Source organism: Arvicola amphibius, chromosome 8, assembly GCF_903992535.2.
Source record: "Arvicola amphibius chromosome 8, mArvAmp1.2, whole genome shotgun sequence".
In the NCBI taxonomy this organism is placed as follows: Eukaryota; Metazoa; Chordata; class Mammalia; order Rodentia; family Cricetidae; genus Arvicola; species Arvicola amphibius.
In genome coordinates, this window is record NC_052054.1 from 109,233,527 (window position 1) to 109,259,906 (window position 26,380).

Sequence of the window (26,380 nt, forward strand, 5' to 3'; positions counted from 1 at the left end):
TGATGCACGGGACACTGGCATTTCATCAATAAAAGCAAAGAGGAAAAACATCCTAGAAAGAGTGTCAAATGACATGGAGGGGTTACCATTTTTTTTTTTTATTGGACTTAGGAAATTAGGTAACTTGGTTGTGGAAAAGGAAAAGCTGTTTATCTCTCTTCTCTTTTCCATGATAAGAAAAATGCCATTGTTGCAGGTGGAAAGCGGTGTAACACTGGCGTATTCTTAGCTTCAATAAAACGTGCATGCGCATCTGTGCACGGGTGCGTGCGTGCGTGCCTACGGGCATCTGTGACTGTGTCTCTGTGTTTAGGTTCAATACATATTTGTACCTGGCTTTCCGGTGTGCAACCTATCTCATATATCATGACTGAACACATATCATGTTCCACAGGTGACTCCAAGCTTTGCTTTCCCTGAAACAGTGCTCAAGACTGGAATAGATGCTCACTTTGTGCCTTCCAGACCTTCACTCACTATGCTGACATCCGAATGATCTTCCTTATGGAAAGAACGAAAGCTACATCACTGAGCTGGGGAAATGCTGTCCTATCTAGTCCCTTTGAGACCTCTGCAAATTCAGCCCTTAGAAACTATGTACGAATCAGCTCTAAAAAATTTTGCCTACCTAGAGAGGAACGAGGAGAAAAATAGCTGTAAGTAGCAGATTTAGTATGTACTTTGACATGAATAATACACTCTGTGGTCATACATGAACATTTCCCTTCATCGTTTCCTTTAGTTAATTACTAACTGCAAAATTAGCTTGCTTCTATAGAAAAAATATGATCGCTAATAGATAATATCAATTGATAATTGATGATGTACAAGGCTAGGAGGATGGCAGGTAAATGACAAAGAAGCTGGGGAATTCTGTTTGTGTAACTGGAAAGAAAAAGTCTCAACACATAATTAACTGGATATGTTTCCTGCGGTGATGACAGGGGGCTTTTGTGCCATTCACAGAGGTGAGTAGGGGGGTGACTTCCACTTTTCCCACCCCCACCCATTCATAAACATTGTGATTTATGCGAACGGGAAGTAACTTACTAAGGCATTGATAGTCTCCCTGAGGTTTTGTTATTTGATATTCTCAGAAGACCAGGTCTTTGCTGTTTTCCTCTCAGGTGTTTGGCATAATACAGGCATGTCTTAATGATCTCAGCTTTGCCTTTCTTTTTTTTTTTTTTGGTTTTTCGAGACAGGGTTTCTCTGCAGCTTTTAGAGCCTGTCCTGGAGCTAGCTCTTGTAGACCAGGCTGGTCTCGAACTCACAGAAATCCGCCTGCCTCTGCCTCCTGAGTGCTGGGATTAAAGGTGTGTGCCACCACCGCCCGGCTTCTGAATCAGAACCTTTAGGGCCAGCTCTCAGGAATCTGTTTCATGAAGTCCTCTTGTTAGTAGTGCACTGAGTGCACTTGACATAAGTATATGTATAGTACCCTAACCACTGTCCTCAATAGACAGTAAGAAGCTCTGCCTCTCATCAGCCACAGACACCTGGATCCTGAATGTCTGGTCCAGAGAAGGGAGAGGTATCTTAGCCATTATCTAAAGCAGAGAAAATTAAATGGGGACACATTTATTTTTCTTTCTTTCTATCTATCTATCTATCTATCTATCTATCTATCTATCTATCATCTATCATCTATCTATGTGTTATCTATTTATCTGTTATCTATCTATCATCTACCTATCTATCTGTCTGTCTGTCTATCTATCTATCTATCTATCTATCATCATCATCATCATCATCATCATCATCATCATCTACTTTGGAGGTCGTATTGGGCCTCCAGTCCTGGGAACCTTTCAGCTAGAGCTTGAGCGAGTACCTCTTTGCTGATCTCCTTTAGTCTAGACCACATCTCCTCTCCTATCCCTTCTCCTGGAACTTTTGTAGTTACATGTTTGATGTACATTTTTCCTGATACCTGTATGTCCATCCCAGGAGAGAAGGACCCACCCAGCGTTGCTCATGCCAATATCCTATTTGTGCTCTAAACCCCGAACAAACGCTGCACTGATGGGATGGACGCTTATGGCTCACTTTGGACTTGGAATTTTAAAGCACAGGAGTTGTGTTGTTTGGAAATTATGATTGAGGTGAACAAGAGTGAAGCCAGAGCCTTTAGTTATCTCCACACATTAAAACCAACACAAACTGAATTGCTTATTCATTGTTTGCACTGAAGAAAATTTTAGAAAAACATCAAGTCCTTATGAGGGCTGAAAAGCAGCACAAGAAACGGTCATATGCTATCTCATTTAGGTTCAGCAGCTGTTGGTATAATCCCCTACTCCATTTCCCTCTGTCTCTGTTGTTCTCTCCCACTTTCTTTCTTTACCTGCATACACACACACACACACACACACACCACACACACACACAGAGAGAGAGAGAGAGAGAGAGAGAGAGAGAGAGAGAGAGAGAGAGAGAGAGAGAGAGAGAGAGAGACTCACACTCCCCTGTCACCAAACAACCCAAAAGCAAATGGCGTGCGGGCTGGCATGCCACTCCATATGAGCATATATTCTTACCTAACAGCAGCACTAAAACAAAGAAGCCCAAATGGATATCATCTTAGCATACTTGTTTATTAGAGGATCGTAGGTGTATTTGTGTGTGTATATGTGTGCTGCATATGTGGGGGTAGCTCCAGAGGCCAGAAAATTACATATCATTCCCCAAAGTTGGAGATGATGAGGCCCCAACACACGTGCTAAGAAAGCTGAACTTGGGTCACTGTTATAGAAAGCTGTCAGTTGACTTGCTGGCTAGAAGAAGGTACAGAGAGTCTGATCTTTCTGGAAGCCAACTCAAAGACAGGCATTTTGAGTGGGCCCACTATATCCTCTCTTCACACATCTGCCCTGTTCTAGTATGCTTGCGGCTGCGTAGTAGATGTGGCTCTCACAGCTAGGAACACAGCTGTCTCTTTCTGCCTGGGTTAGCAGGACTATTCCAGAATCAGTCAAACAGTCAGGGTGTGGCCTGCCCGCATGTCTGCACAATCATGCTGTCTGGGACTTCAGAATGCGTTATGTGACAACTTGCCTAGAGGTAGATCCTCCACCTCACTGGATGACCTCAGCGTTACAGTAAGGACAGCTCTCTGGCAGCTGTTCAGAGGCCCGTGTGATGGCATAGAGGGACTGGCATGGGACCTCATGAAATAAGGGAGTGATCTTGCATGCAAGGCATAAATTCTTTTCATTTTGGCCTCTTCCCTTAAACACAATCTAAAATTTGAAAAAACATTTCAATAAGTTGACCCTTAGACTACTCAACCAAATGGCGCAGAGGCCATGGCTAAACCTTTTGCTTTCATTTTGATGAGCTCGTTTTTGAAAAACCACAACCATCTTAATGGATCCAACCCATTGATTACTATTCAGAAGTTAACTCCCTTAAAAAAGCTGTACGGCCAGCAGCTACCATTCAACCAACTCCACTGACTGGCTATTTCTCATGCAATAGTTTTATAATTTTTCCTTTTTCAGCAACAAAGTGTTCTTATGCCAAACCTCAAGTAAGTAAGGAGCAGGAAGTTCTTAGTAATCAACCCTGCCTTCTCTCCCCTGGAATCAGAATGCTGCCCTAGGTTAGTGCTTTGGCACATTTGAATATTAAAAATTCACCTGGGAGGGGGGGATCATTCTTTTAATGAGTGCATTCACATTTTATGGCCTCAGAATGCAAGATAAACATTCACTGTAAAGTATCTAAAAGATTTAGAGCCCTAGGAATCCCATACCCAGTACATACGGGCTACTGTATGTGTGTCCTGTGGGTTATCTGTGTAGGTTTCAGGTAGAGTTTGGGGTCAGTTGCCAAAGGCTTCCCAGCCATTGGTTCCACTTGCAGAGGAAGGCATTAAGATTTGCCCTGTGGCATGTGGCGATTAATGAAAGAAGGGAATTAGCAGAGAGCAAGGGTTTGGAGAGGGAGGGAGTCAAAGAAGAGATGACACAACTATGTTATAATCTAGAAGAAGAAGAAGAAGAAGAAGAAGAAGAAGAAGAAGAAGAAGAAGAAGAAGAAGAAGAAGAAGAAGAAGAAGAAGAAGAAGAAGAAGAAGAATCATCTTGTGATGGTTTGCGGAGGAATAGGGATCGGCAAAAAGCTGCTTACAGATGGCTGTGCACTCAGTAAGGTCTCAGGCACTGGGGACTTCCCCTCTGTGTTCCACACATGACTATTTGCCAAAGGCCAGCCATGTGACTGTCTGACTTTATCTTCAGTCAGTGTAAACTAGCCATGTCCCTCTGAAACATTTCCTCCTGAGTTCATCCAATGCCAGAGAACTGGCCTGGATTTCCAGAATAAGGATGAGGCTGAAAATTCTTTGTTAGTTCCACAACGGGATCATAGGGTCTGTTACCAGTATCCGTAGAGGATACAAAGTATATTAGTTGACTAGTTCAATGTTATTCTTACACGGGCACAGATATTGTAGCATTTAAATGCTCCTTAGAAATCTCAGTGGTATCTGATGTTCATAATGATAGGTGCCAATTTGCACAGATGTTGATACACAAGCAGCAATTACTGTGCTGCTGCCTGGGCAGCCTGGATAGGCTTTGTCTCAGCTCCCACAGCATCCAAGCATCACCCGTACACCGTTAAACTTAGCCAGTGTTTGGTGCTGCAGAGTTGGTTCAGTGGTTAGAGTGGATGCCGCTCTTTCAGAGCGCTTGAGTTTGGCTCCCGGCATCCATGTTGGGTGGCTCACAACCACTTGTAACTCTCGCTCCAGGAGATTCAACACCCTCTTAGGCCTCTGCAGGCAGCCCCCACCCCCACACATAGTATTTACCCACAAAATCACACACATAAAGAAAAATAATAAATTAACAAGCCATCTAATGAGGTACATTGATTCTTACTGTTTATTGAAAAGCGCAAGAAATTTATACCTACATTTTTACTTCCCATTAACAGAAAACATTTTCAGATTCTCCTCCTCCTCTCTGAACACAGCACGTCCCATTTCTGCTGGCTCATGATGTGGAGGTGCTCCCTCTGTCTCTCCCCACATCCAGCTACCCGGGGTCAGTGGGAGGGGAAGTTGGCATCTTCGGAGTTGGTTCACACTCTAATGAGCAGGGCTGCTGACTTTGCATTAAAGTGATTGACCCTGCCAGTCTCTGTGCCCAGCCAATGTCCCCAGGCAATGGTTTTCGTATGTGAAAAGAACAGCTGACCCAGTCCAAGCCCAGCGGTGCCAGACAGCTCCCCCGCCCTTCCCCCCCCCTCCCCCCCCCCCCCCCCCCCCCCCCCCCGCAACCGTTCTCCGCAGAGCGGCCTCCACCCAGTGACCTGCAGCTTTGGCAGCTTGCCCTTCAGTGAAGAAGGGTCTGGCGAGGGGTTACCCCACCCACTGTCATCTCCACCGGCGCTGCCACTCTTCCCATCTTTCAGCTCCTGCCCAGGGAGATGGCACTAGTCTAGACAACAAACCCAGCCACCTGCTTTGGATTTTCTGAGTGACAGACAAGCCTGCAGATGAGTGGCAATCTGAGTTCTCCGACATGTTTGGAGATAAACACTTCGGTAAAAACACGTCCTTCTGGCCTTGTGTATTCCAAGGAGTGAGGTGTGTGTCAGTTACTAGCAACTCCTGTCCCTTAAAGTATTTTGAAATCTTTTAGTTTTAAGCATTCCTAATTAGCATACATCTTGCTGTGGAGTTTTCAAACAAACACTGCTTTTGGTTGACCCCGTGTCCCTTATTCCCTGTCACCTCCCATCCCTCCTGCTCTCCTACTTACACCACCCTTTCTGCCTTCACGTCCCATGTGTCCTATAGGTGTTTCTATTTCCTCAGCATCTCTTGCTCTCTTCCCCTGAGCTCCTTTCTAATCGTATAGTCTATATCCATTCTTCCTTACTCACCCTCGTTCATATATACTTATGAACGTTATAAGCTCGGGTTCGTGTATAAGGGAAAACATTAGATTCTTTTTCTTTCCGAAGCTTGTTGTTTTGGTTAATATAATGTTTTCTAGGTTGATCTATTTTTCTGCAAGTTTCCCGAGTTTCAGTTTTCCTTACATATATTTGTGTGTGTATGAATATATATGAATATATGAATTCCTTTGTGTATATGCACCACATTTTCAGCATCCACCACCCTCTTCCTTTCCAAACAATGCAGCAGTTGACGTGGGTTTGCAAGTACATGTATGTCAGGACATGGAGTCTTTGGGGCATTTACCCAGAAGTGGTACAGCTGGATCTTATGGTAGCTCTAGTTTTAATTTTTGAGAAGCTTCTCTGCTGATTTCCGAAATGGCGGAACTAGCTTAGATTCTTGTTCACGGTGAGTAAAGGGTCCACGTTCCCCATGCTTGCGCTGGCGGGTGTCACTGGATTTCTTGATCTTAGCCATTCTTCATGGGGCATGCGGTGGCTGTATTATGATGAGTCTGTGTATTGTTTCTCCCTCACGTCCCTCAGCCTAGAGAAAGACTCACCAACCTGCACAGGTTAGGCTGGGAGGCGCCGAATGGGCCCTAGGTGCCTCTTCTCACTTCCCTAGCTCATCCTGTGAAACACTGTTGGCTTTGTCATCTATTGTTCTAGAATTTTCTCTTCATGGGTGAAAGCAAGCTAATTTTACATTGTCATGTGTACAATGGGTCCTTTAAAACAATCTGACATGTTAATGACCGTGAATTTAGGAACCAATAACTCTTAACACAAAAACTTCCCCCAAATCGAATAAAAATGAAAAAAAAAATCCTCAAATAATCTTAACAAAAAAACTTCACCAAGCAATAGAAAATCCAAACTCTATGCTGGGAAGTGGGTGCCTAGGGATTCTGGTTCCTTGGTTCTTTCAGAAATCCCTTTCATGCTATTTAATCTCCCCTGCTCCCCTACTCCTCAGACATGTGTGTGTGTGTGTGTGTGTGTGTGTGTGTGTGTGTGTGTGTGTGTGACAGCTCTGACTGTCCTGGGACTCACTTTGTAGACCAGGCTGGCCCTGAACTCACAGAGATCTGCCTGTCTCTGCCTCCCAAGTGCTGGGATTAAAAGCATGTGCCACCAGTGCCTGGCTTCTACTTACACTTTTAAATGTGTTTCTTATGTACAAAAGCTACCTGCTTCTTCGCACTGGTCAGTTGCTGGGGAAATAGTGGCATTCTGCTTGTTGACTTGAGGGTCCTGAGATACTTTGGGGACTGTAGGCCTGTCCATCACACAGTCTGCAAATTCCATGTAACCCAGTGCAGAATGCAAGACTTTTGTGCAGCTTTATTTGATAACTTGGCTGTGCAATTCTCCATTGTGAGTTTTACATCAATGCATCAGGTCACAATGTCAAAATGCTGGTCACACCCTTCGTCTTATGCAGTGGTTGACCCTGTGTATAGTAATACCGACTGGCCAGGCAAGATGAGCTCAGTGGAACCACAGAAACAAGTCTAGTATGGGGGTAACGAACTGCTTTCTGGTTGAATTTTATGCCCGGTCCTGGTAAAAGAATTCATGTCCGGAACTGTAAACCTAGCCCAAAGCCTGTGACTGGGGAGGTAACAGGACCTGGCAGGGCAACGACTGCCATCGTTATTCAGACTGATATGATGCCTGACAAACTGCCCTATGGCCGGTCATCTTTATGTCTGTAGAATAATTTTGCTGTCAGCTTTGGTCGGAGTGATGAGCCATGACTGCAGAGGCTTCCACTTGGTCAAATATAGAGAATATGTAACTGCGAAATGTCTGAGCACAGGTGGGGCAGCTCTGTCACTCCTCCAAGGCTCAGGGGACATTATGGAGAGGGACAGGAGGAGCATGATAACCAGATGAAGGAGGGAGGAGAGCAGAATGGAATGCTGGCTCCCGGGCATGTCATGGCTCTCACACTCTTGAACTCAGAGACTGTTTTTACCTGCACAGGATCTACTCAGGGGCTGTCAGCAGGGAGAGACATTCATGGTGTCTCACCCCCTCTGAGGGTTTATACACAGGTAAGTGTTGATGGAGAGAGAGAAAGGAGAGAGACAGAGAGAGAGAGAGAAAGAAAGAGGGAGGGATAGAGGGAGACAGACAGACACACACACACACACACACACACACACACACAGAATAGCTGCTATGGAGTTGAAGAGGAACTCAGGAAGGAGTGGTCAGGGAAGGAGAGGGCTTATGATCTCAACCTTTCACGTTAAGGGTATTTTATTATTATGTTGCTACTCTGTGCATGTTTTACTTTGCTAACAATTAACGGTGAAGGTAGAAAGTCCATCTAGGATAGCTGTTTTGAAGATCAAAACTAACAGTCAAAAGGACACCAAAACGTTCATTTCAAATATAGAAAGTGCCTTTTCTTTTACATTCAAAGGCCTGTAATTTATTAGTTGTTTTCTCAAACTACTGAACATGCGAACTTCATCTTAGATGGTATTTCTTTTTCATTTGGAAAACTACTAACTTAGCTTTGATTTCCTTACAGAAAAAAAAAAAAACATGCAGTCAGAGTAAACAGAGGAAAGTTTTAAACACAAAGTGATGAAGGCATTTGGTGAAGAAGCCGTAAAAGGTGGAAAATTTCTAGAGACACACCAAAGCCGACGGGTCCCGAAAACACTGCTGGTAGGAGGCGGTGACTGAGTTACTGGGTGCCAAATGGCCTCAGGGTCTCCCTCCTCATCCTCATTCCAAACCTGGTCCAGATTGCCTTTGGAGCCTAGAGCTTTTTATTTGACCTTGGCAAATGACTACGCCTCAGTTTGGTGAGATTTTGGAGAGCCACGCACTCTACACATTGACTTTTCTGCCTGAAGGTTGGCCTGTGTAGAGAGCCAGGGTGCCTGCAGCCATTTTTTTTGGCTGAACTGGGCTCCACCCAAGCTGCTCACTACCCTATCAAATTTCTTCTTCCCCAAAGGACATAGTTGATGATACCTAAGTAAGAGATGGTGTGGGGTTGAGCATAAGCCAAAGAATCATGAGTATGATTCTTCATAAAGGATAAGAAAATCTTGAATTAGCTTTTTAAAAATTGTTTTTGTGTGTATGCATGCATTCTCTCTCTCTCTCTCTCTCTCTCTCTCTGTGTGTGTGTGTGTGTGTATGTGTGTGTGTGTGTGTGTGTGTGTGTGTGTGTATTGTTTAAATGTTCTTAATATAAAGTTTTGTGTATTCCAGGCTGGCTTCAGACTTGTTTATCTGCCAACTGATTCACCTCCCAAAGGCTGGGATGGCACATGCGCATGACCACCACCCTCAGTTTATGTGACGTTGGGGATGGACCCCCGGACTTTGTACATGTTAGGCAAGCTAGATTCCCACACCCTGAACTTTGCCTCTTATAATACAAGATATAAATTTATTCAAAATGATTCAGCCTAAGCAGCGTGCTGGTATGGGCAGCCTTGGTTCACATCAGACTGTGATTCAGAAAATTCTCCCCTTCATGGTATTTTACCCTCAGTCTCATTATACTCCAGCTATCTGGAGCCAGGATAACCTTACTCTCCCAGGACCCCATCTTTGACAAGCAGGCCGAGGGCTGGAGTCTGGATTGAAAACGGGCTTAGCAGATTCATCTGCAAGGGTTCCCCAGACCACACTGACAAAATCCTCGACATATCTCGTATTAAAAATAGACTTATCTTCACTTCAAAAATCATTACAATCAATTCCTGTGGTATTTATGAAACAATAATTTAATATATTTAGTTTGAAGAATGCAGACTAGTTGGGGTTAGTGAGTAACTCCAAATAAACTCCACAAATTAGATTATGCCACTTCCTCAATTAAACATATTTGCTTATCATGAATGTCCATCAGTGCCAAGTCTACACTCATAAACTTAGGACGTTATTTTGTGTTCTGGCGACCACGTTCACCCCCTCCCCCCAGCTTGAGGTGCTGGTCCCCAGGAAGTGTTGTGTGCTATTCTCACCCACAAAAGCTGCCTGCTCGTTCACATTCCTGTGCTTTTCCACATGGTGTGGGGCTGCCATGGCCACTTCTCCATGTCCAGTCCTTTGCTTGGGTAAGTTTGCACATTTGGGAGCTGTTCAAAGGTTACCCCTTTCCTCTCTAAGTACTCGGAGCAGTTGACAGTCCCCTCATCTGGGTGGTGCATACTGCTCTCAGAATGTCCATCTCTTTGCTGCTTTGTGTGCCTGCTTTTCAGCACCACATGGTTCAGTTTCCCAAGAGAAGTCTCTTTTTACTCTTCTCTGTGTTCTGAGCACAGTTCACAGCACTGAGGAAAAACAGGGCTGTTCTTCCGGGAGGGAACCATCCCCTTAGCTCCCACACTTCATGAGTGTAAGCAGAAGTTTCTGTCCTGCCCAGTCCCTCAGCCATTTAGTCCCAAAGAAGCACACAGGGGCCTATATTAACAATAAACTGGTTGGCCTATTAGCTAAGGCTTTTAATTAACTAGTCCTTACAACTTAACTAACCCATAATTCTTGTCTATGTTTAGTTATGTAAGTTGGTACCTTTTCTCAGTGAAGCATTTTCATCTTGCTTCCTCTGTGTCTGGGTGGTGACTGCAGACTGAGCCTTTTCCCTTCCCAGAACTCTCCTAGTCTGGTCACCCTGCCTATATCTCCTGCCTAGTTACTGGCTAATCAGCATTTTATTGAACCAGTATGAGTGACAAATCTTTACAGGATACAAGAGCATTATCCCACAGCACATGAGTCTGAGTAAAGCCTGGAAGGAAAACTCCAGGAGAGAGCATGGATGGTGGGGGTGGGGGTTATCTTGCAAGCTGGCCAAGAAATGTGTGCTGTGATGGATATACAAGGGGACAGGAATTGTGGGAAATGCATGTGGTCTCAAAGAGAGAGAGAGAGAGAGAGAGAGAGAGAGAGAGAGAGAGAGAGAGAGAGAGAGAGAGAGAGAGAGGAGAGAAGCTTGGTAGTGAGACTTGAAGGATGGCACATGCTTTGAACTTAAGGACCAGGTTGACAGGGGAACTCTCTGTGCTTAAGGATGCTTTGGGAAACTTTTACCTTGAATGAAATCATCTTCTGGGATCAATGACATGACGATCCATGCTCTCACTCTCAAAACCAACCCCACACACCGTTTCCTACTTTCTAACCCCACATTTATCAGCAAACCTAGAAATGATGTTATCCACTCATGCATTCAATGTTTATCGAATGCCTACTATTTGCTGAGGACTGTTTTAGATATGGGCACATTATAGTTTCCTCTAGCAGGAGGAAGGAGAGGGAAAACGACAGACAAAGATTTAAAGTAGTATCACCATGTACCAAACTCAAGTCCAAATGGATCAAAGACCTCAACATAAAGCCAGCCACACTGAACCTTGTAGAGAAAGTGGGAAATACACTTGAATTCATTGGCACAGGAGACCACATCCTAAATATAACCCCAGAACCACAGACACAGAGAGAAACAATTAATAAATGGGACCTCCTGAAACTGAAAAGCTTCTGTAAAGCAAAGGACATGTCAACAAGACAAAACAACAGCCTACAGAATAGGAAAAGATTTTCACTAACCCCACATCAGACAGAGGTCTGATCTCCAAAATATACAAAGAACTCAAGAAACTGGACACCAAAAGAACACATAATCCAATTTAAAAAAATGGAGTACAGACCTAAACAGAGAACTTTCAACAGAGGAATCTAAAATGGCTGAAAGACACTTAAGGAAATGTTCAACATCCTTAGTCATCAGAGAAATGCAAATCAAAACAACTCTGCTATTCCATCTTATACCTGTAAGAATGGCCAAGATCAAAAACACTGATAACAACTTATGCTGGTGGGAATTCAAGCTTGTACAACACTTTTGGATGTCAGTGTGGCAATTCCTCAGAAAATTAGGAAACAGCCTTCCTCAAGACCCAGCAATATCACTTCTGGGTATATATCCAAAGGAAGCTCAATCATGCCACAAGGACATATGCTCAACTATGTTCATAGCAGCTTTGTTTGTCATAGCCAGAACCTGGAAACAATCTAAATCCTCCTCGACCAAAGAATGGATAAGGAAAATGTGGTACATTTACACAATGAAGTACTTACACAGTAGAAAAACTTAATGACATCTTGAATTTTGCAGGCAAATGGATGGAGCTAGAAAACATTATTTTGAGTGAGATAACCTAGACACAGAAAGAGAATTATCACATGTACTCGCTCATAAAGCAAAGAAACCCAGCCTACAAACCACAATCCCAGAGAACTTAGACAACAATGAGGACCCTAAGAGAGACTTACATATCTAATACATGGAAGTAGAAAGTAGAAAAAGACAAGATCTCCTGAGTAAATGGGAAGCATAGGGACCTTGGGGGAGGGCAGAAGGGGGGAGGGGAGAGGCAGGGAGGGGAGCAGGGAAAAATGTAGAACTCAAAAAAAAAATCAATAAAGAAGATGTAAAGTAATATAACCTCCCAACCACTGAGAAAAATGGAAGCAGGAGAGAAGGCAATGAAGTGTGAGGTGGACTAGCAATGATTCCATAAGGAGACCAGGGATGTTGACAGCACAGAGCTGAAGGTTGGAGGGAGGCAGCCTCATTCGGCCACATGGAAACTGTAGGATTTAAGCAGGTGTATTTGGCCAGAGGAGCACAGAACGAGTGTGGAGAGTGCATGTTCATGAATGCTCTGATGCCTCACTGAGTGTGGAATCAAATTAACAAGGAAAAAGAGACAGGGATACCAGGAACACAGGGATAACATCAAAGGGTTACACAGAGCAAGGACAGGATTGTCCCCTCAAAGGGACAGAGATGGGGATAAGAGTGGGCGCTCAGAGAGGGATATTGGAATTGGTAAGGTCAGGGAGTGGAGACCAAGGTCACCAACTGACTGCTACTGCTGATCCCTGTGTGCTGGGGCAGGGCTAACCACTTCAAAAAGTTCCCAGCAAAGGATCCTGGAATGACATCACCCGCAACTCTGGTTTGCAGAAAGAGCTTGTCTCCTCAAAATACCTGGCAACTGTTCTGAGAACATGAAATTGAGGTTATAATTTATTGTGACTGACAGAACATTAGTGACAATACTTTCAACTAATCTTCTTGTGCACAGAGAGTGATCAAGCTGATGTCACCAAGACCCCACATGGGTCACATCTGTGATATGAAACTGCCCAAGTCTAGGGAGATTGAGCAAGCGGTAGTCTCCCCAACTCTGATCCACTAATGAAAATATAGGCATGGAAAATGAGATGTTGGCCAACTTTGGTCTTCTGCAAAAGACTAGAAAACCCCAAGGAGGGAATAACTCAGTGTTAAGAGCACTGGCGGCTCTTCCAGAGGACCCAGGTTCAATTCCCAGCTCACAACTGTCTGAAACTTGAGGGAGGCCACCCTCACACAGACAAACGTACAAAAATAAAATAAAAAAGAAAATCCCACTACTAATAAAATGCCAACCAAGATAAGTACAAAAATTATGTGGAAACACTTGGACTTTACCAGACAGAAATGCTACAGAGGCCACAGCTGCAGACAGACAAGATTGTCACAGGGGACTAAATGCACAAGGGTCAATGAATAAGGCTGTACATTACTCAACTATGCAAAGCCTCTAACCATTATTAAAGTAGTTGGAGATGAAACATGAAACTGAGATGATGTGGGAAGTGACAGTGTTTCGTGGTGCTGAGAACAGATCAGAAAAGAAGCGATTGTGGGATGGCAGCTGCTCGGGGCGCCACACAAAACAAACGCCGCACCAGGGTCGACGGCTCCTCAATAGCACATGTGTGGGTAGTTTAGACATTTTGATGATTGACTGACTTTTTCGCGCTCATCTGATGACTGATACCAAGTGGGTAAAATCTCCCAAGCAGCAGAGGAAGTCGGGGAAGAAATGGCGAGAGTCCTTAAGATTGGCACAGTGAAAGGAAAGGCAACAGCAGGTGCAGGGCGTTATCAATCACAAGGCACGAGAGGAGAGCCATGTCAGAGCCAGGAGGCAACCAATAGTGAAAGCAGATAAAAACCCAACGGTAGGTCAGAGGACACATGCTACATTATGGTGTCTCCCTGGAACATGTAAGGAAAAAGAAATTAAGTGTGTGTGTGTGTGTGTGTGTATCTGTGTGTGTATGCCTGTGTGGCTGTGCATGCACGTATGTACATGTGTGTGTGGAAGCCAGAGGTGACATTGAGTACCTTTCTCTATGGACCACCATCTTGGGTTATGAGACAAAGTCTCTCAGGGAACCAGGAGCTCGCTGACTCAGCAAGGCTAGCTGGCCAGTGAGCCCGAGCGATCCTTCTGTCTGGGCTTCCCCAGAGCTGGGATCAGAGGAGTGTGCTGCTGTGCCACGCCCAGCTTTTTACACAGACTGCTGCGATTTAGCTCAGGTCCCGATGTTCACGCAGGAATCACTTGACAGATTGAGCCTTAGATAAGGGCATTAAGAAAAGGATCAATTTTTAGTTTTAAAATAAAATGCCCAAATAGGCAGCACAAACAAACAAAACACACAATCTAGAACTCAAAGCAGCTGAACTTCCTGTCCCTGGACTTTTGCACACCCAGCAGGGGATACCTCTGGGAGATATCTGGGATGACTGTATTTTTACACTTTTCATATACTTGCTTTGTTTTTTCTTCCCACAATATCAAAAATATTGTGCTGTCATGGCTAAATTGGAGTTTGGCTGTTCAAGTTGGCTCAGAAAGCTAAACATCCAGACAGCTTGCTCCACTGTTGGTTTTGGAAGGTGCACTACAGAAAGAACAACACAAACCCATGAAATCACTTCCTGTGCGCAGAGATGCCACCAGCGTCGTGTTGCATGAAAAACACCATGTTTTCACTAGACGTTTTTCCATGGGTGCAGTTACACTGAGGAAACCTTTAGAGTGGGTTAGCTCGTGACGAGGGAGCTTCTATGGAAGTTCATCTGTAAGATGGTGTGACCCTCCTCGCTCTGGGCTTTAGCCATCAGGGTTGCTACCTGTCTCGGGGCTGAGGACTGCGCTGACTTGCAGTCCTGGAATGTCCGAATGGTCTTGGCTGGGGCGTTGGAATGCATAGTTTAACGGGTGAATGTGACTCTCACAATGGTGCCGAGAGTTTCTCTGCCCTCGAGCGGGCACCGTTTCCTTTGTAGACGCCTCTATGTGATGGTGTGGGCAAAACCCATAATGGTAGGCTTAACTTTTGAGGCCGCTAGATTTCATCTCTGAAGAAATGGTCAGGTTGATCACAGGCTACGAACTCTCTGGGAATGGGAGTTTGCTGAATTTCATTATGGACTTTAAACATTTCTTGAGTTGTTTACATTGCTTTGAGTGCCAATTACTCTACTATCACTAAGTGTCTGACGTTGTGTGAGGAAGGACATAGGATATTAACGATGGAGCCAAAGGATATTAACAGGTCCACAGAAGTATAAGATAAGCGCACGTGTTAGGGTTAATTTCTCGTTCACTCTCATGTCCTCAACCAGCTAAACAGAAACCATTCAATACAAGTGTCAGACAGTCAGGAATGAGCCAGGCTGAGAATGCTCTCAGGGACACTTTTCATTCTTGTGAGGCTGGTAAATACTGCCTTTGGTGGCCCTCAGGGAAATATGTGCTAAGAAGAGTGTTCTTAGGCCAGACACCCAGGCCCCAGAAGTCCAGGGGTTTAGAAGAAGCCTCTTCAGAATATGAGGTCCAAAACCAGCGACCTGGAGGCTGACATCTCCAGCTGACCGTATTTCAAAGGGTTAGGCAGGGATTCTCAAGTTCTAGGCTCCCAAATCTCTGAAATGCCTTTTGCTTTCCAATGCCAGTGTCTACACCTCATAACGAGGCCCAGTTAGAAACCCAGAGGTTATACTCTGACTGTAAAGTGGGTTTGCTGGTTGTGACTTACAGATTAATAAGAAAAGACATAAAGGCCCGGGAAATGGAACAGAGGGAAAAGACATTCGATACCAAGCCTGAAAACCTGGCTTCAGTTCCCATGATCCACTGGTGGAAGGAGAAAACTCTTTCCTACGTGTTGAATTTGGACCTCCTCATGTTGTGCGCACACACACACACACACACACACACACACACACAAATGTAGTAATTTTTTAAAAATAAGGTTTTAGCCATATTCTTGGCGATCTGTGTTTAGAACAGGAAGTAGGGAAGATAAGATGCTGAAGCCATGAAAACACAACATCCTTCAAAATGTCTGAGTCAAAGAACACAAATTAGAAAAGATAACAGGGACTACTCCCACGTTGACGAGAACCTCTTTCCTAGAACTGGAATTTTAATGGGATGGCTGATATTCTTGCCGCCACACTCAATGGGTTTTCAGAAGCTCGAAGGGCTACAGCAGAGGCTTTAGATCTTCAAATGCAAGAAAAGGGTAGAGCCTGATCATAACTCTCTCAGCTCAAGGTGCCGGTGTCAGTAGGGGCTCACACAGATGTAGTAGGGGCTCACCCGGATGTGGTAGGGGCTCACACGGATGTGGTAGGGGCTCACACGGATGTGGTAGGTAGGAGCTCACCCGGATGTGGTAGGGCCTCACCCGGATGTGGTAGGGGCTCACATGGATGTAGTAGGGGCTCACACGGATGTGGAAGGGGCTCACACGGATGTGGTACTTTACCACACTATCTAAGATGCCTACAGTGGTTTCCATTCCTAGTTTGGGATTTGGTGACAAAGTGCCTGGGAGATAACAGCCTTCTCATATGGAATCTGAGATTTGTCTGACTCAGTTTACTTAAGCCATTTTCAGAGCTGAGCCCTAAACGCCTACAGCAGTGCTTCTCAAGCACTGTTTAATATACTTTAGTACAGTTCTCCATGTTGTGGTGACCCCCAATCATAAAATCATTGCATTGCTACTTCATAACTGTAATTTTGCTACTGTTATGAATCATAATGTAAATGTTTATGTTTTTTAATGGTCTTAGGCGATCCTTGTGTAAGGGTCATCCATCCCCCCCCAAAGTGGTCATGACCCACATGTTGAGCCCCATTGACATAAACCCTAGTTAGTTTCTTTCTGGTACCAGTTGTACTCCTGGTTGCTCCTAACTTGCAGTCAGAACCAATGATTAGGGTGGAGCTCCCCGTGTATTTTCCTATGCCTTTCATCACCAAAAATGCAGAAACAAGGCTTTACGTCGCCATCACACGGGTTTGAGTGGGATTTGCTAACTTCCATCTGCTGGGGACATTTCATCTGCCTGTCTGGCTTTACATGGTCCCTATGGTGAGAGCGATCCATGTCTTTAAATTGTGGTATGCCAATCAAAACTAAAAAGAAGAAGAAGAAGAAGAAGAAGAGGAGGAGGAGGAGGAGGAGGAGGAGGAGGAGGAGGAGGAGGAGGAGGAGGAGAAGAAGAAGAAGAAGAAGAAGAAGAAGAAGAAGAAGAAGAAGAAGAAGAAGAAGAAGAAGAAGAAGAAGAAGAAGAAGAAGAAGAAACTGTTGTTAAGCTTCCCAGCAGGATGGCTACTGAAGGAACTGACACAGCAACTAAGGCCACAAGGGCCAAGATAGCCACTATTCAATTTTCCAGACAAAATTTGCCACCCATGACACAGAAGCAGGATAACTGGAACTGGTTTGAGAATAAAGAAGCCTGGGTCATTTTTCCCAGTGCATGACACTAAGCTAGTTTGTTCCCTGGGCAAACATTTGCATACGCACAACCCCTTTGATTTAATTTGAGTTCGTTTCTAGTTGACATTTTATTTTAGCTCTTTAAGAAACCCTAGGAAACCTGTCACTGTACCCCAAGAACAATGCTGTGTCGCTGGTTTGCAGTGGAGAAGGAGTTCAGTTTGGGTCAAAATGAAGGGTAGTGATTATGTTTGCAAGTTCTTATTTTTAAAGACTTATTTATTTAGTATGTATGCACTATTCTGCTTGCATGTATGCTTGCATGCCAGAAGTGGGCACCAGGTGCCATCACAGATGTTTGTGAGCCACCATGTGGTTGCTGGGAATTGAACTCAGGACCTCCGGAAGAGCAGGCAGTGTTCTTAACTGCTGGTCGATCTCTCCAGCCCCTGTTTACAAGTTCTTAAATACCAAGCTAAAAATTTCGTTCAAAATGAATCTGTGCATGAAAGGTCAAGGCCTCTGCAATGGAGGCCAGAGCTGTGTCTCAGGCAACTCAAGTAGAAGCATCTCTTTAAACAGGCTTATCATCTCCATCAGGACCACACGGCAGGGCAGGGTGACTGCCTTAATTACTGTTCTGCTGCTGTGGAGAGACACCATGGCCAAGGAAACTTTAAAAAGGAAGCATTTAACTGGCGGCTTGCTTACAGCTTCAGAGATAGTCTGTGACCATCATGGGGGGGGGGGTGTGGCAGCAGGCAGGCATGGTGCTGGAGAAGTAGCCAAAAGCTACTTGAATACCTCTTGATGCACAGGTAGGAGAGAGAGAGAGGGAGAGAGAGAGGGGGGGAGGAAGGGAGGGAGGAAGGGAGGGAGGGAGAGAGAGAGAGAGAGAGAGAGAGAGAGAGAGAGAGAGAGAGAGAGAGAGAAACACTGGGCCACTCTCATTCAAATCACCACAGTGACCTTAACTTTGAAGCTTACCAAGTTCTTTCTTTAAATCACACCCATAATGTAATTAAAGGAGACCAATGGTGCTTAACCCAAACGCAGGCATGGAATTCACACAGAGACCACTTTGGCGAAAACTCCAAGTGAGCTCCAGACTGTCAAGCAATGAGTCTGTCAGAGCAAAGGTGGGGGGAGAGGAGAAGAGACCACAACTCTTAATTGCTTCGGGAAAGGCTTTAATCTGGTTCCTAACAAAGATGGGTGCACAAATCCCTCAATGCCATAGCAATTCTCACCTCTAGAGTGTGTCCTAGAGAAACTCTGGCACTTGTGTGCACCGCTGAGCTCACAGATGTGCTCACTGCAGCATCGCTTGTAAGAGTAAAATTGGAAAACTCCACCCATTACGCCAATGGTAGAATAGAAAAATTAGTTTTATTGCGTTCATCAGATGAGTGAGAGATTATACAACGGTGAAGATGGGTAGATGGCAGCTTTACCTGAATCATGAAAACACACAGACTGTGAAGACAAGCAGTATAATTCTATTGATGTCAAATGTGAAAACAGGCCACAGTAATATGTGTTAATGCATAATGTATACATCCATATATCCATATAACTAAAATTGCTTATTAATATGGATGCTTATTTTGGAATAAATAAATAGAATTTAACTATAAAGGCGATAAGACATTAATTAGCACTGAGTTTCAAATTGCCTCTGAAGGTAAGGAGGCTATGGGAGGGCAGAAAGTTTGGTAGTGCACGCTGGAGTTCTTAAGCACACTGGTAGGATCTATGCTTTGCAGTCTTGTGTGTTCAGTATGTGCTATGCTTGCTCTGCTCTGGGGCAGCATTATAGAACTTGTAGCAAAGACTTACTCTAGTGATTTGGAGACACCCCATTTCTGCAAGAGTAGTTAGTATCAGCCAGGATCCAGACTCATACAGTATACTTAGAGTTGTTACTAAGTATCTGGAGTATTTGAGTGATTCATCTGATTCTTAGGAAGCCTTTTCTTTGAAAGTTAAGGTTTCATATAGCCCAGGTTGGCCTTGAACTCATTACGTAGCTAAGGATCTTAAATTTCTGACCTTCTTGTCTCTACCTCTGGGGGGTAAGGATTATAAGTATGGGCGACCATGCCTGGTTTATGTAGTGTTAGGATTGAACCCATGACTTCATGCATGCTAGGCAACTCTACCAACTGAGCTACATCAGCAATCCCCCTTTGAGTCTATAACGAGGGTATAGACTCAACAGTTAACAGACAAAAATTGATATTCTAGAAGCCTTCTCACTCACCTCCACTCTGTCAGTCACGCAAGGGTTTCTTGGCACATATCCAAGTAAAAAGACAATGAGAAGAACCCACATGAGGCTGCATCATTTAAAGCCCCAAGTCAAAAGAGCTGGAGTTCCCAGATTGCATTACCCCAGCTGCACAGATAAGAACGACACCATTCAGACTGTGGGCCTGTTGGGATGCAGGACAGCAAAGGCTGGAGGTGATACGGGTGGGGCTACATGCTTTGGATTAGTTCGGCTGGAGGGGGCGGGAAGAGGGAAGTAGAAGATGATGGGTCTGAAAATCAGATAAGTGTTGTCTAAATCACACTGTCCCATCGTTGCTGAGCACAGCTTAGACCAGGCGCCCTCGCAGAAATCCCCCGGGGTTATCCCAGAACAACCTCTCAAGGACCCCGTTGCTTACGGCATTTCACTTTACGCTCCAAGCATACGATCACGGATGGCAGAACTGCTTTTTCTCAGATCTTATTTTGTGCTGAGATGACTGGCTTAGGTAAAGCTTGCTTTTAATGACATCCTCCCTTGGGAATTCCTCAATGCTTATTTTCCTCTCCTTATATTATTCTTATTTTAGAATTTTTTTGGTGAAATCTTTGAAACTTAATTATCATGCATTAGAAGCAGGCATAGAGGTTCTTTTGCTTCCAGCCTGACCCCTTGGGTCTCTCTTTGCATTAAAAATATACATATGCGTATGTATGACTTTTGTATGAGTTTGCGAATACCATGTGTATGCAGAATCCTGTGGGGGCTGGAGGAGCACAGCAGATCCCCTGGAGTTACAGGTAGTTGTAAGCTACCTGATGTAGGTGCTGAAACTAAAGCTTAGTACTCCTCTCCATGGGTGCTGGGACCAAAGCTGAAAACTCTGAAGAGTAGTAAGCACTCTTCCTGGTGGAGCTGTGGCTCCAGCCCCAGCCCCAGCCCTGTCTTTACTTTGTCCCTTAGTGCTTTTTCTAGAATCCTGTGTTTGCCTCTTTCTCTTTATGCCAGTGTGGGGGCATCAGAGCAAAGAGAGAGAACATAGGGAAAAAGTAAGTAAAGAGAGAGGAATGTGAAGACAGACTAGCTTCTCCAGATCTGTGTATATTTTTATACTTAGCCAGGCGTGGTAGAGCAGGCATGCAATTACCTTCTGAGTTCCAAGCATTGTGAGAGAAATGTATAGAATTATCATTGATAAATTTGTGCATGCACTTTTACACAGGTATACCAGGCAGAGGCGGGGGTCAGATATCGTCTGTCATTCTCTACCTTATCGGTTTGTGTCAGGCTCCCTTACTGAGCTGAAGCTCACTGTCTCATCCAGGCTGGCTGGGATCTGCCCACTTCTGTCCCTAGGGCTGGGAGTATAGGTCCTTGTAGCTATGTTCAGTACGCCGGATAGTTTTGTATCAACTTAACACGAGCTAAAGTCATCTGAGAGGAGGGAACCTCCACTGGGAAAATACTTCCATAAGATTGGGCTCATGGAAAGCTGTGGAGCATTTCCCTGAGTGTCTGGGTTAGAGGCATGTGTCACTGTGCCCGACTTACTTTTTCAATCAATTTTAATTAGCAAATTTATATATGTGTATTATGTGTAGCATGATGTATAGGAATATGTTTACATGGTGGAATGGCTTCATATTTGACCTCATATTTTGGTAATCTTTTTCTCAAATGTATAAACAAAATTCTCAAAAGTGTAAATATGGACTAGGGATAGAGTTCAATTGGTAAAGGATCTGCCAAACTTGCACAAAGCCCCGGGTTTGATGCCCAGCACCATATAAGCTAGGCATGGTGGCACACAACTGTAATCCTGACCCTCAGAAGGTAGAAACAGGGTCAGAAATTCAAGGTTATTCTTGATTTCAACATGAGTTTAAGACCAGCCTGGGCTATGCTAGACCCTGTCTCAAAACACAAAATAAACAAACTGAAAGCAAGCAGGCAAGCAAACAAGAAAGAAAGGAAGAAAGAATCAGTCAACCGTATTTCTAAGTACCATGTGGAAGCATTATATACCTTCTATAAAGTAACCAGATTTACATTTCTAAGTGAGGAAATTCTGTTTCTTATCTGGAATGTAATTGGTTGCTTACACATCTTAAAAAATGAATTGAAAGGAAAATGAATCCTGTGTTCGGTCACTAGTGTTGCACCTGCTTTCTAGTCCTCGACTGGGTGTATTTCCACGCACAGACTCAGCCCTTGGCCAGGTAGAGCAGAAATGATAACAACCTGCCTGCTGTGCACGCGCATGCGCATGATGAAAACCTGCCTGCTGGACACACACATGCGTAGACACAGTTGACAGCACAGGTTGCTGCTCTGAGGAACCCACCACCTAGTGTGGGAACAGAAAGTGCTTCTTGGTTAAACAGGAAGCTCTACAGGAGTAGCTTTAGAGAGCTGACTGGGGCAAATCTAAATAGAATTGGAAAAATCTTTGGCCACTTTATCCCACATGCGGCTCAGCAGTTGTCGGTTTTAAGGATTAAGCGAAGAAAGAGGTCTTTTCAGAGAAAATACCAACAAAGAATTTTCTTGGCTTGTCTGTAGAAGCTCAGAGACTTTCAACTTTTGAGCTACCAGTTTTCTGGGTCGGCAGAAATCTAATCCTCAGCCTCCCCAGGATGAAGTGATGTTTGTGAGGATTCCCGGAGGGCTGTGTGGTAAGGGGAAAAATGAAAAGAAGGGAAAATGGTGACGGCGTGAGACGGAGAAAAGGAAAGCAAGCACATGAGACTGAAAGAGCGATAGACTTAGTGCCTGGTGAAGGTCGAAAAGTTTGCTGAACACTCCCATGCTGGGGTTCTAGTCCTCTCCATTGCTATGGTAAAGCACCAACTAAAAGCAACTAGGGAAGGAGAAGGGTGGATTTGGCCCACAATCCCAGATGATCACCTAGCATGTCAAAGGTGTTGGGGCAGGAATTCAAGCAGTTTACTTGTGTTGCCCAGGATAGCTCTGAATTCCTACATTCAAGTGATCCTCCTGACTCAACATGTGGTGTCTTTGAAACTATAGCCACACCCAGCCTAGGGTCTATTTGGACAGAATGATGGACAGTGAATATGTATGAAGTCCAGGTACTGGGGCAATTGCGAGGTACCCAGAAATAAACATTATATAAAGTTCCATGCTTAGAGGGTTTGTGTTGTAAAGGGGTGTGCTTGATTTGTGCCTAATAATTACAAAGTATTATTACTAAAAAATGAACCAAGGGATAAAAATTGACTTTGCTCTTGCAGGAAGAAATAAAAAAAAAAGGGGAGAGAGAGTGGGAAGAAAGCACAGCATACAACAAAAATGGGTTCTGAAGACAGACAGCCATAATTATAGAAGGTAGGGTCCAGTATACACAAAGGTCTATCTATCTATAGTGACATTTGATGAGAAGGACAAATAAACAGGGAAATGAAAGATGTGGACACACCCACAAGGCAGTTACGGAGGAGACCTCATTACACAGTTCTCCAAACACAGGTGATACATCAAGCCTGATCAACTGATGCTGTGGTGTCCTCATGCATGGCAGATAGCAAGTCCAGTGAGCTTCATTTTTTTTCCAGAGAATACCAACGATTCAGGAAAGGAATTTTGCACCTGGAGTTTCGTGCTGCTGACCAACCTTGAAATCAGACTCCTAAGTGGGACTTAGTGCCTTGGCAAGTCTCTGAAGTCCTTTTTACCAACATTCAGGTTAATGGTTAAGAGTTGGCATTTAGAATGTACGATAATTTCCATTCAGTCCTTTAGTTAATAATACATCTTTCCATGGTGTCTGAAGGATATGTCCAAACAAGTAATGGAAAACTAGACCGATGCATTTAAGAGGTATTTTGTACAACACAAACCCAGCAGACAAGAGTCACCAACACACGCAACTGGAGCCCGAGTCTCACAGATGGCTGGAGTCTCTGGTTGCCTTCAGAAGCCTTCCTACTTTACAGTGGAAAGTGGGGGAAGTTTCTGGTTGCTGTCTGTAGTACCATCAGGTACTCCTCAGATTTCAGAACGAACTGCTTGTCTCTCCAAACACACGACCTCACACCTCAGACTTCACAGTCTGTTGAAATCAAGGTCTGCTGGAAACATATACATGCCATCCATTCTTCTCGTACTAGCAGGCTTTAGCTATAACCACTGACTGATAGCTGGAAAATTATCATGAGTTCGGGATCTACCAAATTTTTCCTTCACAGCCCCACACATGTTGAATTTTGCCTTTTGACCCTGTGTAAGTAGGTCAGGTCCTGCTAGGCTACTGTCAAATTTTACCAACTGAGGAATTCTTGTTGTTGCTGCTTCTCACTGGCAAAGCGCCATGGCCAAAAATGGTTAGTGAACTTGTAAGTAAGCATTTTTTTTGGTTCCCTCACAGAAAACAGTCTTTGTTCTTTACATGGAAACCAAGTAAATGTTGCTCAGCTCTGACTTTCTTGATTCTTCTGGGGGCTGATTGTTCTTAAAAAGATTTATGGATGCAACATTGTAATCCCATTAGAACAAACCTTTAAAAGGCTTTCCAAGGTATTTCATTACTTTTACAACAAAATTAAATATGAGAAGTGCAGTTTCTAAATTAAGCTTAATTAAATTTAGCAACAATACTTTCAAATGGTCGAATATTTTCACTCTTACATTTTAGAAAAAAAAGCAAAATCAAAAACAAGCTAAGAGAGGTAAGGAGACTGACATTTTGTAAAAGACAACAAAGTCATGAGCTTTATTGTGAGTTAAGGACAGACAGAGACAGGTCACAGGCAGCACTTGTGGGAACGCAGAGGTCCTGCTTTTGGAGTCTGTCCCTACACTTTTAGAGCTGGCAGTAGGGACCTAAAACCTTTCTCCCCACTATAATACCAGAGATTCAACTATGGATAGCTTTGCAAATCTGAGCAGCTCTGTGAGTCTCAGTTCCAGCACATTCTAGAAACTTCCAACTGCACTTTTCTTGTTTCCTATGAAGGGGGGTGGGGCACTATTCAGATACACTCTTTAAGCATCAGCTGTGGGTCACAGTGTGGGGACTGTGGAAAACCCCTTTGTGTGTTAATGGAGCCAATGATGTGGAACAGAACAGGGATGTGAATAGTCAGGAGCGAACAGTCTGGAGAACTGACATTGTTCCAGATAGCAGAGAAGGAAGAGACACCAGGGCTAATGGCATCCAGAAGGGATTTCGAATACAGTGGAATTGAAGAATGTTCTAATGGAAAATAGCCATAGACTGCAGATAAAGCCCTCGCGTGTGAGTGTACACACAGATACACAGCTTCGCTTCTCTCCTTCTCTACAGTCCACATCCCGACCATGGGAAGTTAGCTGTGTGTAAGTATAAGATTCTTCCTAGTTCTTTCCTTGATTTCTGTGCCTCTAGAGTCTATGAAGAGGTGAAATTGTGTATAAGCTTCAGTACCTTCATGGCTTCAGATAAACATAAACCAACATACAGTATAGAAAACTATGTCACTAAACAATTCATTGGACTTCCCTCTTTCTCCGAAAGACCTGTTTCTTTGATAACTTTCTGACATTTTTATGTACTTAGGGCATGGTTGAGGATGTAGCTTAGTTGGTGGAGTGTTTGCTTAGGGTATGCAAAGCCCCTAGCTTGATCAGCACTATATAAACTGGACATGGTGACATACTCCTGCTATCTCAGCATTTCTTGGAAGTTAGAGACAGGCAGATCAGAAGTTCAAGGTCATCTCTGGCTGCAAAGTGATTTGAGGCCATCGCGGGCTACACGAAACATCTGAACAAAACAAAATAATAAACCTCTCCAAACCTGAAAGTCAAACCAAAAGAATTACCCAGTGAGCTTGCTGAAAGCAGCCCCATCTGCACTTCCCCTCCCCAGAACCTGTACTCATTTTGATTCAGGAAAGTTGAGCCTGAGCCAGGCATGTGAATGTTTAGTCTGGAATCTGAATATTTGAGTTCTCTCAGGTGGCTCCTGAGGGTCACAGGTGACAGTTCAGGGACACCAAAGCAAGGAACTAAGCCCAACTCCTAGTCCTTGTCAAGCTGAGGACTTGCAGAGACTTTTAGGGCAATTTCAAGTCAATCTCTTTGGAATGTTTCAGCTTTAGAAATAAACCCTGGATCTGTTTGGTCCAGTCACAGGCTCTCAGAGCCAAAATGAACAACAGGCCATGGATTACCTGGTTGTATTTGAATTTCTAAAATATTTCGTTTTCTAGAATGATGGCTTGCCGGTGGCAAGACTTACCAGATGGTGTCTATGGTAGAAACAACACAATCTCAAGTAATTCGGGTGTATGTGTGTGTGTGTGTGTGTGTGTGTGTGTGTGCATGCATACACGTTCTTAATTGTGTGTGAACTGTCAAGAAATCCGGTAACAGACTTTGCTGTAAACTGCTGATACCAGTCTTTTCTTGCTGGTTGGAGTGTCTCTGTGCCTAACCTAATTTGCATCATTCTGATTTCCTTGTCCCTTTTAGGTCCTCTGTGGAGAGCAGAAACAACTCGTATTCTCCACTGGACAATCATCAGAGCATTAGAGAAAAGTATTCACACCACAGGCAATGTCATGGCAACCCACCAGGTTT

General features: G+C 44.1%; 1 protein-coding gene across 1 annotated transcript in view; it reads right to left on the bottom strand.

Annotated features, from left to right (window-relative positions):
- Positions 1 to 26,380, bottom strand: part of Col4a3 (collagen type IV alpha 3 chain) — a 131,707-nt gene that overhangs the window by 77,617 nt on the left and 27,710 nt on the right.